General features: G+C 39.0%; 1 pseudogene; it reads left to right on the forward strand.

The window, feature by feature from the left end:
- Positions 1 to 17,686, forward strand: part of LOC139448803 (mucin-22-like) — a 62,092-nt pseudogene that overhangs the window by 22,817 nt on the left and 21,589 nt on the right.

Genomic DNA, 17,686 nt, shown 5'->3' on the forward strand with positions numbered 1-17,686 from the left:
AATTTTAATTTTTGCGGCATTTTATGTACTTAAGCGGCAGTGCCGCAAAGCCGCATCTCTAGATGCAACCCTGAAATGTATCTAATTGTACCGTTTCAAAAGCTGACACATGTTACTGTGTCCAACGTATTTTAGTCTATCTCCACACGCTGCGCTTGTTACAATAACATTCATATTTTATCATCATCAATTATATCTTTTACATCGACTTAACAGTCTTGTATTTCGTCGACACACACACACACACACACACACACACACACACAGCCATGTAATCATACGTAATCATACTGAATAGGTAGGAAGTCTGTATGTATCAACTCTTTGATAACCGGTAACTGTCATAACTGATTTATCTGTCTGAATGGAACGTCTGAAAACAACGGGTTAACCGTTACACAGTAATTCAGGGTGATGTTTTTTGTGCTACAGAATCAAAGTACCGTTGTGCTACATGTATATATTAGATGTTGCAATGTTATGTCATTCCTTAATCAGTACGATGTACAGTATAAGTATATACTCATAAAACTAGACACATGTTAACGATTATAATGACAGAGAGATGATTGGTTGGTTTGTTTGTTGTTTAACGCCGCACTCAGCAATATTCCAGCTGTATGACGACGGTCTGTATATAATCGAGTCTGGACCAGATAACCCAGTGGTTGATATCATGAGCAGCGATCCACGCAATTGGGATCGATGACATGCATCAACCAAGTCACCCGATCCCGTTAGTCGCCGTTTACGACAAGCATTGTCGTTTTTTTACGGCAAGCATGTGAAGACCTATTCTACCCCGGAATCTTCACGGGTCAACAGAGAGATGAATAAACGCAGGTCGGGTCAGTATAATTTCATTGGTTAATTATAAGTTGCCATTTTGTAAACAGTTTTTGAAAAGGAGACAGAAATGCTGGTGCAGAAAAAAGACTAGCAATCAACACTATAACCGTGATGCAATCGCGTTACTCAATCCAATCCAATATAGGGCGCCTTTTTACTATTTATTCTATATTCTATGTCAATTATTCATTTATGGGTACCAAAGAATGAATTTATATCACAAATATGATTTTATTATACCATGAAATGTTTATTGATACCGCAAATCGATATCAATAACAGAATTTATCAAATAATGTACTTTATCATCTAAAAAATCGAATAAGGTATGATATCTCTAGCCTTCGTCTCCGTGACCTTATGCACATTTTTTAACAGTTCGTTTAGATAGGTACAGTATGTTAACATTTACATATATAGTCATATTCAGTGGATGTATCAACATATATGTAAGGGCAAGCTTCTTCCCTTTATCCAATCAGTTTTCCGCCTGGCTCTGAATGTGGAACACAGGTTTTATAATTACATATGTATCATGTTATAATAGTATTTTTATGCGATTTGAATATTTATTTTTACTATTGTACTTACTACGTTTTACGTGAGACGTTTCATATTTACATGTCACCATAAATTAACATTATTGCTTGTTAGCTAAACACAATTGACAAATATGCAAAAACAAATGACTAGTAAACTAATAATGTACGTTGAAAACAATAATTGTTAATGCCAAAATGATGTATCAAGGATCAAGTAGAAGATATATTGACAGTAGCGCTGGGAAACTATTCAACAAGCCCGTGAAAACAAAAGTGCTTTAGCTCAATGTTTACCTCACCTGCCGGCCATTATCCAACGGCCATCTTACACACAATCCCGCGCTCACGTCTACAGGTCTCTTCCTGTGGTATGGTAATTAGTAGACCCCTCTCCCTCAGGTGTATCGTCCATGATATAACCTACTCTCATTAATTAAATGCTGCTCTTTTCCAGCGTAACGGCTATGGAGCTGAGACAAAGAGACCCAACTATCATAAAATAATTAGGGTCCAATAAAAACAATTCCCCGCCAAACCTCATAAGCATAATCACTGAAAGTCGTACTACAGACATTAAATGTCAAATCAGAAAAAAAACACATTTGAATGGCAATAACATTTACTAGGATCAAGTATTCTCTTGACGCCGTCGCAAACCACTATGTAGAAGCCACACCAGTACTCATATTTTCATTCAAAATCACACATCTAAAAATGAGACATCAGCAAGTACAAAAAATAACATGTGTATTAGCATTTTTCGTCAGGATATATAAAATGCCTCTCCTTGTTACCACCACCAAGTTCAACCACCACCGTGTTCAACGCGATGCACATGAGTATCACACACGTGGCGGACGGGTTCCACACGAGTGACCAACGGGGTGCACGCGGATTGCGTAACGCGTTGCCCATGCATGTAAGGGGAATGAACTTCTAGGCAGTAGTGCACTTGGGTAGTCAGTCAAGACACGTCGAGGTCATTTTACGACGATGTCGTATTGTCCACAGTCGGTTTACACTTGAGTATCTGCTTAAGACAGATGATGACGAACCTCCTAAGTGTATCCTTTGTGATGAAAGGTTCACCGTCAAGCATATATTGCTTGACTGTGTGGACTTTGCAATGGCAATTATCAAAGTGTAAATCTGAGAGATCTCTTTTCCCGTGTCAGCGGGCATTTCATCATAAACTACTTGAAAAGAAATTTGTCTGTATAATAAATTTTAAATATGTATGTGAATAATTAAATGCTTGTTCATAACTTTTGTGTGATGCTACTATTAACAGACATTATTGAAGGCTTTGTCCAGGAGCTTAACATAGCGTAAAATATTGCCCCCCTGTGTGACACGTAATCCTATCATAATCAATGTAACTATCATCAACCAGTGTTGTTAAGCCAACACATTGATGAGTATTTTTTAATGTTGGCTAGCATTGTGCACAACCACCAGTGCCTAGAGTGATGACGTAAATCCGTCTAGGGTATCATGCAGGAAGCAGAGGTACTGTAAGTCCCCATGATCCCCAGCGAGGTGGCCGAGCTTTGGTTACTGGTGGCCTCTAACCCGTGTTTTAAAACTGTATATATAATGTTGTTATGCTCATATATGTTTCATGAATTGTTTTTGAATAATGTATGCTCAAATATGTTTTTAAACAGAACTTTGCATTAATGACTAAATTGTAATATATTAACTTGGTCTCGTCGGTAAATGGGAGATAATGTCGATGCGACGTCAAATTGTAATTCACTCACTCACTCTTGCGGATGGTTTTGGAGATTAGCTTGACAAAGAAAACTACAAGAAACCATTGACAGAAGGAGACACCAGCTAGCAATGAACTGTGACCAGAGAACCTGTCTGCCTAATGTTTGGGACTTATTGCTTTGATCTTTGTCGTTGCTCATGATCTATCTGGCTTCTATTTGCTCACTGTTTTTTCTTTTCTTTTACCTATCAGTGCTAATTACCACCGGCCTCCGGTTTGCCAATTACCAATTACCAATCAGTGATAATTTAAGTCCTGGCTTCCAGTTGCCCATAACTATCAGCGCCAATTGCTGTCAAGTGTTGACTTCCATTGTCTATTGCTAATCACCTATCAGCGAAAAATACACGTTGGCTTCCCTTGTTAAGTTTCCACCTTTTGTTATCTTGTTACTTTTGTTGTTCTTATATATAGCATCTGTACATAAGCACCTTTATATGTATATTTATTGTGAACAGGGTTTAGGCCAAATATGCAAGACTTGCTTGGCTCACTGTAAGCAATTAGAAATACCTTAATTGTAAACGATTACTTAACAATATAGGTGTATTTTCAATTTAAATTTTACTGTTTCAGATGCCCTTACATTACCAACAACAACGACCTTAGCAACAACGACCCTTCAACGTAAGTGGTATGAATTAATATGCAGTCAATTATGGTAAAGTCCATCGACTATATCTAAGTTGGAAAATCAAGCCCTTCTGAATTTGTCACCATGTCTTTCCCAATAGATTCGTTTTGGTTGTTGTTCTTGCTATTCCTGTCGTAAAAGGCGACTAACGGGATGGGGTGGTCAGGCTCGCTGACTTTGGTGATGCATGTCTGATGATTGTCAGGTCCAGACTCGATTAATTACAGACCGCCGTCATACAGCTGGAATATTACCGAATGCGGCGTAAAACAACAAACATTCCACGTAAGTTTATGAGATAATATGCTGTGGACAAGCCGTTCTGAATATGTCATCATGCTTTTGCAAAAAGAGATGATAATTTAAAGAAACACTTCAGCTAAAGGGATATTCCATTGAGAATTACGAAAAAGCATATAAAATGCACCCACACTAAATATGAAAAAATCTTTTTATTAAGACCTTTCACTTTTTCACCTAAACAATTTCCGATTTCCTGCAGGCCGTAATGTTAGATAGACCTGTGACGTCATTTACACACCAATCAAACCTTCAAATATCATTGTCCGGTGTAAGGAGCTCAGAAGAGAGTTACTTCCTCTGCGATCGAAACTTATCTGCCTTGATTGATATACCCTTTGCATAACCTTTAAAATTATTCGATTTTAATATGGCGAGACAAATAATTCCGCAACCGAACATGTTTGCACCCGAGCACGGAGAGGGTGAGGGGCGAGGTGTTCAGTTGTCGGGTCGTGATTCCGACGGAGACAGTCGACAAGATCGCGATGAGGGCCGTGGTAGCACCGATTGGTGTCAGTATGGGCATTGCATTGCCATGACTACATCTTATTGGTTTGTTGTTTAACGCCGCACTCAGCAATATTCCAGCTATATGACGGCGGTCTGTAAATAATCGAGTCTAGACCATCCAATCCAGTGATTAATATCATGAGCATTAATCCACGCAATTGGGATCGATGACATGGATCAGCCAAGTCAGTGAGCCTGACAACCCGATCCCATTAGTCGTCTTTTACGACAAGCATAGTCGCTTTTTACGGCATGGGTTGCTGAAGACCTATTCTATCCCGGATCTTCACGGGTCTTTTCTCTGGGAGATTTTCTTTTGTGGAAATATTTGAGTTAACTTGATTCATTTTCAGGATCTGCTCGGTCATAGTAGATGGACATATTTCTGGAGTAACTTGACATGCAATTGTTACTGAAACGATCTAGAAAAAATAAACTTTAGTAATTCGGAAATGGAAATCATTATCTGTTAATGGTTTCAATCTGTGCATATCATTTTACCTTCCGAATACATAACGTTTTCGGCTGAATGCACAAAAACATAATATTTGTTTGATTCTTGTTTTACGCGGCACTCAGCAATATTCCAGCTATATGATGGCGGTTTGTAAATAATTGAGTCTGGACCAGACAATCCAGTGATTTACATAATGAGCATCGATCCACACAATTGGGAGTGAGCCACATTTCTGGATCCCGTTAGTCGCCTCTTACAAGCATAGTTGTCTTTTATGAAAAGCATGGGTTGCTGAAGAACAAATCTAGCCCTGGTCTTCACGTGATGAAAAACAATAATAAAACCCAGCATGAAAATGAAAGTCCCATGAATCTGACAAAAGTTTTGATGACCATTCTTCAGGCACGGTAGTACATATAAGAATACAGGGCTTTTGTCTTTATCTTCACACACCCAAGAAGGTTCTTACTGACTCTCATTATTAAACCTGTTGTAGTCATGACATTTTTTGAAAAGGGAGTCATCTATAAACTTAACACCTAAGAACAGATGATTTAATGTCTTGTTTTTGTGAAATGGGCAATGAAGATCCTGGGTAAAATAGGTCTTCAGCATCCCATGCTTGCAGTAAAAGGCGACTATGCTTGTCGTAAAAGCGACTAACGGGATCGGGTGGTCAGGCTTCCTGACTTGGTTGATGCATGTCATCGTTTGCCAATTGTGTGGATCGATGCCCATAATGTCAATTACTGGAATGGATGGTCCAGACTCGATTATTTACAGACCGCCGTGAAATAGCTGGAATATTGCTGAGTGTGGCATTAAACAACAAACAATCATAATTAAGCCTGTTGTAGTTTTGGCATTTTTTGGAAAGGGAGTCATCCATGAATTTAAGAACAGATGATTTAATGTCTTGTTTTTGTGAAAAAGTGTACATTCTTAACACATTAATGACAAAATATGAAAAAGGACATTTCTGCCAAAGAACGAGAATACAGATCTATTTCCATTGATGAACGTTTTCCTTCAGCCTGCACTGATGCTGGAGTCTCATGTATTGTCACGAGTAGCTGTAGCTCCGTTGGAATTATTACCAGTCGCCAGTGTCCAAGTGGTCAGGTTTGCTGTGTCGGTGAGTATTCTGACCTCATTTGACCCCTCAAAACATGGGCATTCTTCGCAGGGCGTGAACTATTTTCTATCCATCGCAAAGGAAGGTTGATGATGAGAAGAAATAGATGTAGGAATTCCATTTCCATTTTAAGATTTGTGTTTTGTGATCCTGTGATCAAGGAATTGTGAATAATTGTAGAGGAAAGCTAAACGATCCATACAAACATGTAGAAAACTTTTCAATACCTGCTCCTTAGTGTTCCAACTGTCAAGGAAGTCATTTTGAGAACTTCCAAAGACTGATTGTCATTAAACAGTAATTGTTTTGAAATATAATGAAATTTGCCACATTTCTAGTTTGCATGTATAAACCTGTCTATATTTGTTCTTTGTGTTGGCCATATTGTGAATCCTAAGGATAGGTTATATGTCAGCTGGTATGTTTTTCATTTTAATAGTAAAAGACATGTCTTAGGCGGGTATTCGTGCCCTACAAATTATGTTGGTTGGTTGGTTTGTTGTTTAACGCCGCACTCAGCAATATTCCAGCTATATGGGGGCGGTCGGGTAGCTTAGGGTTAGGGCGTTCGCTCGTCACGCCGAAGACCCGGGTTCGATTCCTGAATGGGTACAATGTGTGAAGCCCATTTCTGGTGTCCCCCGCCGTGATATTGCTGGAATATTGCTGGAATATTGCTAAAAGCTGCGTAAAACCATATTCACTCACTCACTCACTCCAGCTATATGACGGCGGTCTGTAAATAATCGAGTCTGGACCAGACAATCCAGTGATTAATATCATGAGCATCAATCCATGCAATTGGGATCGATGACATGTATCTCAATTGCGTGGATCAATGCTACAAATTATGTATGTCTCTCAGGACAAAGGAATAAGCAATCCTTAAAAAGTTTCATAACCACATGTTCACTTGTTGCTCAGCATACGGCATTTAGCAATACACACCAAACACACAAAACGGCTACTGTTGCTCTTCCTATGCAATGTTCGTCCCATGCTGACTCTGATCGTCAATTCACGTTGGTTTACACGTTGCGGTATCATATAGCGCAAGCAGCTCGGTAAGCACACTATTTCATGGCTTCCAGTTGCTGCAGTCTGCTAACAATAGTGGCGGAAACAAAGTTGCAACTTGTACAAAACTCCTCTGCTCCCAATAAACAGCAACACTGAACTTCGGCTATGTTTGCATGTTAGCTCGACCACACAATGTACTTGTAGAATGGTTCGAGTCACATGTTGAAATTGAAGCAAATTAATATAAAAAGTTATATTTAAAAAAGTCTTATTGCTGCATGGGTTTATGGATGACAACATAGAATGGATAATGAAGTGGGACATATTTCAATAATAAACAACCTGTTTTAGTGGTGTTGTGTTGTGTTGTGTTTAAAACGTAAATATGCCTCTTGACGTTAGGGTGCAGGCAATTAGATGAAACAGTCCGTCAGTAAATTAGCCCTGTTCATGGATTTTAGGGCGCGGCTCATTACAGGAATCTTTTTAAACCCATTTCTAATAAAACACAAGATGAGTCTTAATTTCAGCATCTTAGAAAAGTAATAAAGTTTTCTCTATCCCCTTGTATATTGTGATAAAGAAAAGAGTTGCCTTGAGCTGTTATAACGTAAAAGCACTCTTTCGCAAGTGCACTTGTGAGTGAGTGAGTTAATATTTAATGTCACATCGGCAGTATTTCAACCATATCGTGACGAGAGGTACATTAATTATACATATAATTAGAATAAACAAAAACCTGTCAACGATGGACCGTGAAATAACTAAATTTATCACAGATTATATTTAAAACTAGTAGAGAGCCATAGAAATATAACATCATACGTAAAAATACAAGATAAAAATGAGCTATTGATCGCCAGCCACGGAAGAGAGATCACCATGCTAGGGTCCATGGGGACTTACAGTACTTTTGCTACCTGCATGTACCCCAGCCGGATTTACATCATCCCTTCAGCTGTTGGCGATTATTGACAAATCTAGCCACAATTTAAAGGAACATATATACTGCGATTTAAAGCGTGAAATAAATATACTTTGAAAGACATGGTCTTACATATCCTCTCAGGGCTCGTGCTTCAACTGTTATAGTACACTTTAAAACTATTCATATTAAACTGTACATGGGGACAGAGCCATCTTTATTTCTTGAATAGAGCTGTATTTTCATGACATCAATTGTTCTGTTTCAGATGCCCTTACTTTAGCAACAACGACCTTAGCAGCAACGACCGTAGCAACAACGACCTTAGCAACAACAACACTTCAACGTAAGTGGTATGAATTAAAATGCTGTCTGTTATGGTAAAGTCCACCCACTTTGTTTAAGTAGGAACGTTAGGCGCTTCTGAATTTGGCAGCATGTATTTCCCAATAGATTTGTTTTGTTTGTTTTTTAATGCCGGACTCAGCAATATGACGGCGGTCTGTAAATAATAGAATCTGGACGAGACAATCCAGTGATTGACATCATAAGCATCAATCCATACGGTTGGTTGGTGTGTTGTTTAACGCCGCACTCAGCAATATTCCAGTTATATGACGGCGGTCTGTAAATCATCGAGTCTGGACCAGACAATCCAGTGATTAATATCATGAGCATCGATCCGCGCAATTGGGATCGATGACATGTATCAACCAAGTCAGTGAGCCTGACAACCCGATCCCGTTAGTTGCCTTTTACTACAAGCATAATCGCCCTTTACGGCAAGCATGGGATGCTGAAAACCTATTCTACCCCGGAATCTTCATTGGTCCGATCCATTCAATTGTCTTCAATAGCGATCCCTGCGATAGGTATCGATGACATGCATCAGCAAGTCAGTGAGCCTGACCACCCGATCCCATTAGTCGCCTTTTACAACAAGCATAGTCGCCTTTAAAAGCAAGCATGGCTGCGGAAGACCTATTCTATCCCGGCTGTTCATGGGTCTTTTCCCAATAGAGATATTCTTTTGAGGAAGTATTTGAGTTAACTTGATTCATTTTCAGGATCTGCTCGGTCATAGTAGATGGACATATTTCTGGAGTAACTTGACATGCAATTGTTACTGAAACGATCTAGAAAAAATAAACTTTAGTAATTCGGAAATGGAAATCATTATCTGTTAATGGTTTCAATCTGTGCATATCATTTTACCTTCCGAATACATAACGTTTTCGGCTGAATGCACAAAAACATAATATTTGTTTGATTCTTGTTTTACGCGGCACTCAGCAATATTCCAGGTATATGATGGCTGTTTGTAATAATTGAGTCTGGACCAGACAATCCAGTGATTTACATCATGAGCATCGATCCACACAATTGGGAGTGAGCCACATTTCTGGATCCCGTTAGTCGCCTCTTACAAGCATAGTTGTCTTTTATGAAAAGCATGGGTTGCTGAAGAACAAATCTAGCCCTGGTCTTCACGTGATGAAAAACAATAATAAAACCCAGCATGAAAATGAAAGTCCCATGAATCTGACAAAAGTTTTGATGAGCTTTCTTCAGGTACGATAGTACATATAAGAATACAGGGCTTTTGTCTTTATCTTCACACACCCAAGAAGGTTCTTACTGACTCTCATTATTAAACCTGTTGTAGTCATGACATTTTTGAAAAGGGAGTCATCTATAAACTTAACACCTAAGAACAGATGATTTAATGTCTTGTTTTTGTGAAATGGGCAATGAAGATCCTGGGTAAAATAGGTCTTCAGCATCCCATGCTTGCAGTAAAAGGCGACTATGCTTGTCGTAAAAGCGACTAACGGGATCGGGTGGTCAGGCTTCCTAACTTGGTTGATGCATGTCATCGTTTGCCAATTGTGTGGATCGATGCCCATGATGTCAATTACTGGAATGGATGGTCCAGACTCGATTATTTACAGACCGCCGTGAAATAGCTGGAATATTGCTGAGTGCGGCATTAAACAACAAACAATCATAATTAAGCCTGTTGTAGTTTTGGCATTTTTTGGAAAGGGAGTCATCCATGAATTTAAGAACAGATGATTTAATGTCTTGTTTTTGTGAAAAAGTGTACATTCTTAACACATTAATGACAAAATATGAAAAAGGACATTTCTGCCAAAGAACGAGAATACAGATCCATTTCCATTGATGAACGTTTTCCTTCAGCCTGCACTGATGCTGGAGTCTCATGTATTGTCACGAGTAGCTGTAGCTCCGTTGGAATTATTACCAGTCGCCAGTGTCCAAGTGGTCAGGTTTGCTGTGTCGGTGAGTATTCTGACCTCATTTGACCCCTCAAAACATGGGCATTCTTCGCAGGGCGTGAACTATTTTCTATCCATCGCAAAGGAAGGTTGATGATGAGAAGAAATAGATGTAGGAATTCCATTTCCATTTTAAGATTTGTGTTTTGTGATCCTGTGATCAAGGAATTGTGAATAATTGTAGAGGAAAGCTAAACGATCCATACAAACATGTAGAAAACTTTTCAATACCTGCTCCTTAGTGTTCCAACTGTCAAGGAAGTCATTTTGAGAACTTCCAAAGACTGATTGTCATTAAACAGTAATTGTTTTGAAATATAATGAAATTTGCCACATTTCTAGTTTGCATGTATAAACCTGTCTATATTTGTTCTTTGTGTTGGCCATATTGTGAATCCTAAGGATAGGTTATATGTCAGCTGGTATGTTTTTCATTTTAATAGTAAAAGACATGTCTTAGGCGGGTATTCGTGCCCTACAAATTATGTTGGTTGGTTGGTTTGTTGTTTAACGCCGCACTCAGCAATATTCCAGCTATATGGGGGCGGTCGGGTAGCTTAGGGTTAGGGCGTTCGCTCGTCACGCCGAAGACCCGGGTTCGATTCCTGAATGGGTACAATGTGTGAAGCCCATTTCTGGTGTCCCCCGCCGTGATATTGCTGGAATATTGCTGGAATATTGCTAAAAGCTGCGTAAAACCATATTCACTCACTCACTCACTCCAGCTATATGACGGCGGTCTGTAAATAATCGAGTCTGGACCAGACAATCCAGTGATTAATATCATGAGCATCAATCCATGCAATTGGGATCGATGACATGTATCTCAATTGCGTGGATCAATGCTACAAATTATGTATGTCTCTCAGGACAAAGGAATAAGCAATCCTTAAAAAGTTTCATAACCACATGTTCACTTGTTGCTCAGCATACTGCATTTAGCAATACACACCAAACACACAAAACGGCTACTGTTGCTCTTCCTATGCAATGTTCGTCCCATGCTGACTCTGATCGTCAATTCACGTTGGTTTACACGTTGCGGTATCATATAGCGCAAGCAGCTCGGTAAGCACACTATTTCATGGCTTCCAGTTGCTGCAGTCTGCTAACAATAGTGGCGGAAACAAAGTTGCAACTTGTACAAAACTCCTCTGCTCCCAATAAACAGCAACACTGAACTTCGGCTATGTTTGCATGTTAGCTCGACCACACAATGCACTTGTAGAATGGTTCGAGTCACATGTTGAAATTGAAGCAAATTAATATAAAAAGTTATATTTAAAAAAGTCTTATTGCTGCATGGGTTTATGGATAACAACATAGAATGGATAATGAAGTGGGACATATTTCAATAATAAACAACCTGTTTTAGTGGTGTTGTGTTGTTTTGTGTTTAAAACGTAAATATGCCTCTTGAAGTAAGGGTGCAGGCAATTAGATGAAACAGTCCGTCAGTTAGCCCTGTTCATGGATTTTAGGGCGCGGCTCATTACAGGAATCTTTTTAAACCCATTTCTAATAAAACACAAGATGAGTCTTAATTTCAGCATCTTAGAAAAGTAATAAAGTTTTCTCTATCCCTTTGTATATTGTGATAAAGAAAAGAGTTGCCTTGAGCTGTTATAACGTAAAAGCACTCTTTCGCAAGTGCACTTGTGAGTGAGTGAGTTAATATTTAATGTCACATCGGCAGTATTTCAACCATATCGTGACGAGAGGTACATTAATTATACATATAATTAGAATAAACAAAAACCTGTCAACGATGGACCGTGAAATAACTAAATTTATCACAGATTATATTTAAAACTAGTAGATAGCCATAGAAATATAACATCATACGTAAAAATACAAGATAAAAATGAGCTATTGATCGCCAGCAACGGAAGAGAGATCACCATGCTAGGGTCCATGGGGACTTACAGTACTTTTGCTACCTGCATGGACCCCAGCCGGATTTACATCATCCCTTCAGCTGTTGGCGATTATTGACAAATCTAGCCACAATTTAAAGGAACATATATACTGCGATTTAAAGCGTGGCTGAAATAAATATACTTTGAAAGACATGGTCTTACATATCCTCTCAGGGCTCGTGCTTCAACTGTTATAGTACACTTTAAAACTATTCATATTAAACTGTACATGGGGACAGAGCAATCTTTATTTCTTGAATAGAGCTGTATTTTCATGACATCAATTGTTCTGTTTCAGATGCCCTTACTTTAGCAACAACGACCTTAGCAGCAACGACCGTAGCAACAACGACCTTAGCAACAACAACACTTCAACGTAAGTGGTATGAATTAAAATGCTGTCTGTTATGGTAAAGTCCACCCACTTTGTTTAAGTAGGAACGTTAGGCGCTTCTGAATTTGGCAGCATGTATTTCCCAATAGATTTGTTTTGTTTGTTTTTTAATGCTGGACTCAGCAATATGACGGCGGTCTGTAAATAATAGAATCTGGACGAGACAATCCAGTGATTGACATCATAAGCATCAATCCATACGGTTGGTTGGTGTGTTGTTTAACGCCGCACTCAGCAATATTCCAGTTATATGACGGCGGTCTGTAAATCATCGAGTCTGGAGCAGACAATCAAGTGATTAATATCATGAGCATCGATCCGCGCAATTGGGATCGATGACATGTATCAACCAAGTCAGTGAGCCTGACAACCCGATCCCGTTAGTTGCCTTTTACAACAAGCATAATCGCCCTTTACGGCAAGCATGGGATGCTGAAAACCTATTCTACCCCGGAATCTTCATTGGTCCGATCCATTCAATTGTCTTCAATAGCGATCCCTGCGATAGGTATCGATGACATGCATCAGCAAGTCAGTTAGCCTGACCACCCGATCCCATTAGTCGCCTTTTACAACAAGCATAGTCGCCTTTAAAAGCAAGCATGGCTGCGGAAGACCTATTCTATCCCGGCTGTTCATGGGTCTTTTCCCAATAGAGATATTCTTTTGAGGAAGTATTTGAGTTAACTTGATTCATTTTCAGGATCTGCTCGGTCATAGTAGATGGACATATTTCTGGAGTAACTTGACATGCAATTGTTACTGAAACGATCTAGAAAAAATAAACTTTAGTAATTCGGAAATGGAAATCATTATCTGTTAATGGTTTCAATCTGTGCATATCATTTTACCTTCCGAATACATAACGTTTTCGGCTGAATGCACAAAAACATAATATTTGTTTGATTCTTGTTTTACGCGGCACTCAGCAATATTCCAGGTATATGATGGCTGTTTGTAAATAATTGAGTCTGGACCAGACAATCCAGTGATTTACATCATGAGCATCGATCCACACAATTGGGAGTGAGCCACATTTCTGGATCCCGTTAGTCGCCTCTTACAAGCATAGTTGTCTTTTATGAAAAGCATGGGTTGCTGAAGAACAAATCTAGCCCTGGTCTTCACGTGATGAAAAACAATAATAAAACCCAGCATGAAAATGAAAGTCCCATGAATCTGACAAAAGTTTTGATGAGCTTTCTTCAGGCACGATAGTACATATAAGAATACAGGGCTTTTGTCTTTATCTTCACACACCCAAGAAGGTTCTTACTGACTCTCATTATTAAACCTGTTGTAGTCATGACATTTTTTGAAAAGGGAGTCATCTATAAACTTAACACCTAAGAACAGATGATTTAATGTCTTGTTTTTGTGAAATGGGCAATGAAGATCCTGGGTAAAATAGGTCTTCAGCATCCCATGCTTGCAGTAAAAGGCGACTATGCTTGTCGTAAAAGCGACTAACGGGATCGGGTGGTCAGGCTTCCTAACTTGGTTGATGCATGTCATCGTTTGCCAATTGTGTGGATCGATGCCCATGATGTCAATTACTGGAATGGATGGTCCAGACTCGATTATTTACAGACCGCCGTGAAATAGCTGGAATATTGCTGAGTGCGGCATTAAACAACAAACAATCATAATTAAGCCTGTTGTAGTTTTGGCATTTTTTGGAAAGGGAGTCATCCATGAATTTAAGAACAGATGATTTAATGTCTTGTTTTTGTGAAAAAGTGTACATTCTTAACACATTAATGACAAAATATGAAAAAGGACATTTCTGCCAAAGAACGAGAAAACAGATCTATTTCCATTGATGAACGTTTTCCTTCAGCCTGCACTGATGCCGGAGTCTCATGTATTGTCACGAGTAGCTGTAACTCCGTTGGAATTATTACCAGTCGCCAGTGTCCAAGTGGTCAGGTTTGCTGTGTCGGTGAGTATTCTGACCTCATTTGACCCCTCAAAACATGGGCATTCTTCGCAGGGCGTGAACTATTTTCTATCCATCGCAAAGGAAGGTTGATGATGAGAAGAAATAGATGTAGGAATTCCATTTCCATTTTAAGATTTGTGTTTTGTGATCCTGTGATCAAGGAATTGTGAATAATTGTAGAGGAAAGCTAAACAATCCATACAAACATGTAGAAAACTTGTCAATACCTGTTCCTTACTGTTCCAACTGTCAAGGAAGTCATTTTGAGAACTTCCAAAGACTGATTGTCATTATACAGTAATTGTTTTAAAATATAATGAAATTTGCCACATTTCTAGTTTGTACAAACCTGTCTATATTTGTTCTTTGTGTTGGCCATATTGTGAATCCTAAGGATAGGTTATATGTCAGCTGGTATGTTTTTCATTTTAATAGTAAAAGACATGTCTGAGGCGGGTGTTCGTGCCCTACAAATTATGTATATCTCTCAGGACAAAGGAATAAGCAATCCTTAAAATGTTTCATAACCACATGTACACTTGTTGCTCAGCATACTGCATTTAGCATTATACACCAGTCACACAAAACGCCTACTGTTGCTCTTCCTATGCCATGTTCGTCCCATGGTGACACCATATCACTAGCCACTGGTCGTCAATTCACGTTGGTTTACACGTTGCGGTATCACGTAGCCCAAGCAGCTCGGTAAGCACACTATTTCATGGCTTCCAGTTGCTGCAGTCTGCTAACAATAGTGGCGGAAACAAAGTTGCAACTTGTACAAAACTCCTCTGCTCCCAATAAACAGCAACACTGAACTTCGGCTATGTTTGCATGTTAGCTCGACCACACAATGCACTTGTAGAATGGTTCGAGTCACATGTTGAAATTGAAGCAAATTAATATAAAAAGTTATATTTAAAAAAGTCTTATTGCTGCATGGGTTTATGGATAACAACATAGAATGGATAATGAAGTGGGACCTATTTCAATAATAAACAACCTGTTTTAGTGGTGTTGTGTTGTGTTGTGTTGTGTTTAAAACGTAAATATGCCTCTTGACGTTAGGGTGCAGGCAATTAGATGAAACAGTCCGTCAGTTAGCCCTGTTCATGGATTTTAGGGCGCGGCTCATTACAGGAATCTTTTTAAACCCATCTCTAATAAAACACAAGATGAGTCTTAATTTCAGCATCTTAGAAAAGTAATAAAGTTTTCTCTATCCCCTTGTATATTGTAATAAAGAAAAGAGTTGCCTTGAGCTGTTATAACGTAAAAGCGGTCTTTCGCAAGTGCACTTGTGAGTGAGTGAGTTAATATTTAATATCACATCGGCAGTATTTCAACCATATCGTGACGAGAGGTACATTAATTATACATATAATTAGAATAAATAAAACCTGTCAATGATGGACGGTGAAATAACTAAATTTATCACAGATTATATTTAAAACTAGTAGAGAGCCATAGAAATATAACATCATACGTAAAAATACAAGATAAAAATGAGCTATTGATCGCCAGCCACGGAAGAGAGATCACCATGCTAGGGTCCATGGGGACTTACAGTACTTTTGCTACCTGCATGGACCCCAGCCGGATTTACATCATCCCTTCAGCTGTTGGCGATTATTGACAAATCTAGCCACAATTTAAAGGAACATATATACTGCGATTAAAAGCGTGGCTGAAATAAATATACTTTGAAAGACATGGTCTTACATATCCTCTCAGGGCTCGTGCTTCAACTGTTATAGTACACTTTAAAACTATTCATATTAAACTGTATATGGGGACAGAGCAATCTTTATTTCTTGAATAGAGCTGTATTTTCATGACATCAATTGTTCTGTTTCAGATGCCCTTACTTTAGCAACAACGACCTTAGCAGCAACGACCGTAGCAACAACGACCTTAGCAACAACAACACTTCAACGTAAGTGGTATGAATTAAAATGCAGTCTGTTATGGTAAAGTCCACCCACTATGTTTAAGTAGGAACGTTAGGCGCTTCTGAATTTGGCAGCATGTATTTCCCAATAGATTTGTTTTGTTTGTTTTTTAATGCCGGACTCAGCAATATGACGGCGGTCTGTAAATAATAGAATCTGGACGAGACAATCCAGTGATTGTCATCATAAGCATCAATCCATGCGGTTGGTTGGTGTGTTGTTTAACGCCGCACTCAGCAATATTCCAGTTATATGACGGCGGTCTGTAAATAATCGAGTCTGGACCAGACAATCCAGTGATTAATATCATGAGCATCGATCCGCGCAATTGGGATCGATGACATGTATCAACCAAGTCAGTGAGCCTGACAACCTGATCCCGTTAGTTGCCTTTTACGACAAGCATAATCGCCCTTTACGGCAAGCATGGGATGCTGAAAACCTATTCTACCCCGGAATCTTCATGGGTCCGATCTATTCAATTGTCTTCAATAGCGATCCCTGCGATAGGTATCGATGACATGCATCAGCAAGTCAGTGAGCCTGACCACCCGATCCCATTAGTCGCCTTTTACAACAAGCATAGTCGCCTTTAAAAGCAAGCATGGCTGGGGAAGACCTATTCTATCCCGGCTGTTCATGGGTCTTTTCCCAATAGAGATATTCTTTTGAGGAAGTATTTGAGTTAACTTGATTCATTTTCAGGATCTGCTCGGTCATAGTAGATGGACATATTTCTGGAGTAACTTGAAATGCAATTGTTACTGAAACGATCTAGAAAAAATAAACTTTAGTAATTCGGAAATGGAAATCATTATCTGTTAATGGTTTCAATCTGTGCATATCATTTTACCTTCCGAATACATAACGTTTTCGGCTGAATGCACAAAAACATAATATTTGTTTGATTCTTGTTTTACGCGGCACTCAGCAATATTCCAGCTATATGATGGCGGTTTGTAAAAAATTGAGTCTGGACCAGACAATCCAGTGATTTACATCATGAGCATCGATCCACACAATTGAG

The sequence above is a fragment of the Haliotis cracherodii genome, unplaced genomic scaffold (genome assembly GCF_022045235.1).
Source record: "Haliotis cracherodii isolate W230 unplaced genomic scaffold, xgHalCrac1.p SCAF_7, whole genome shotgun sequence".
NCBI classification, from domain to species: Eukaryota; Metazoa; Mollusca; class Gastropoda; order Lepetellida; family Haliotidae; genus Haliotis; species Haliotis cracherodii.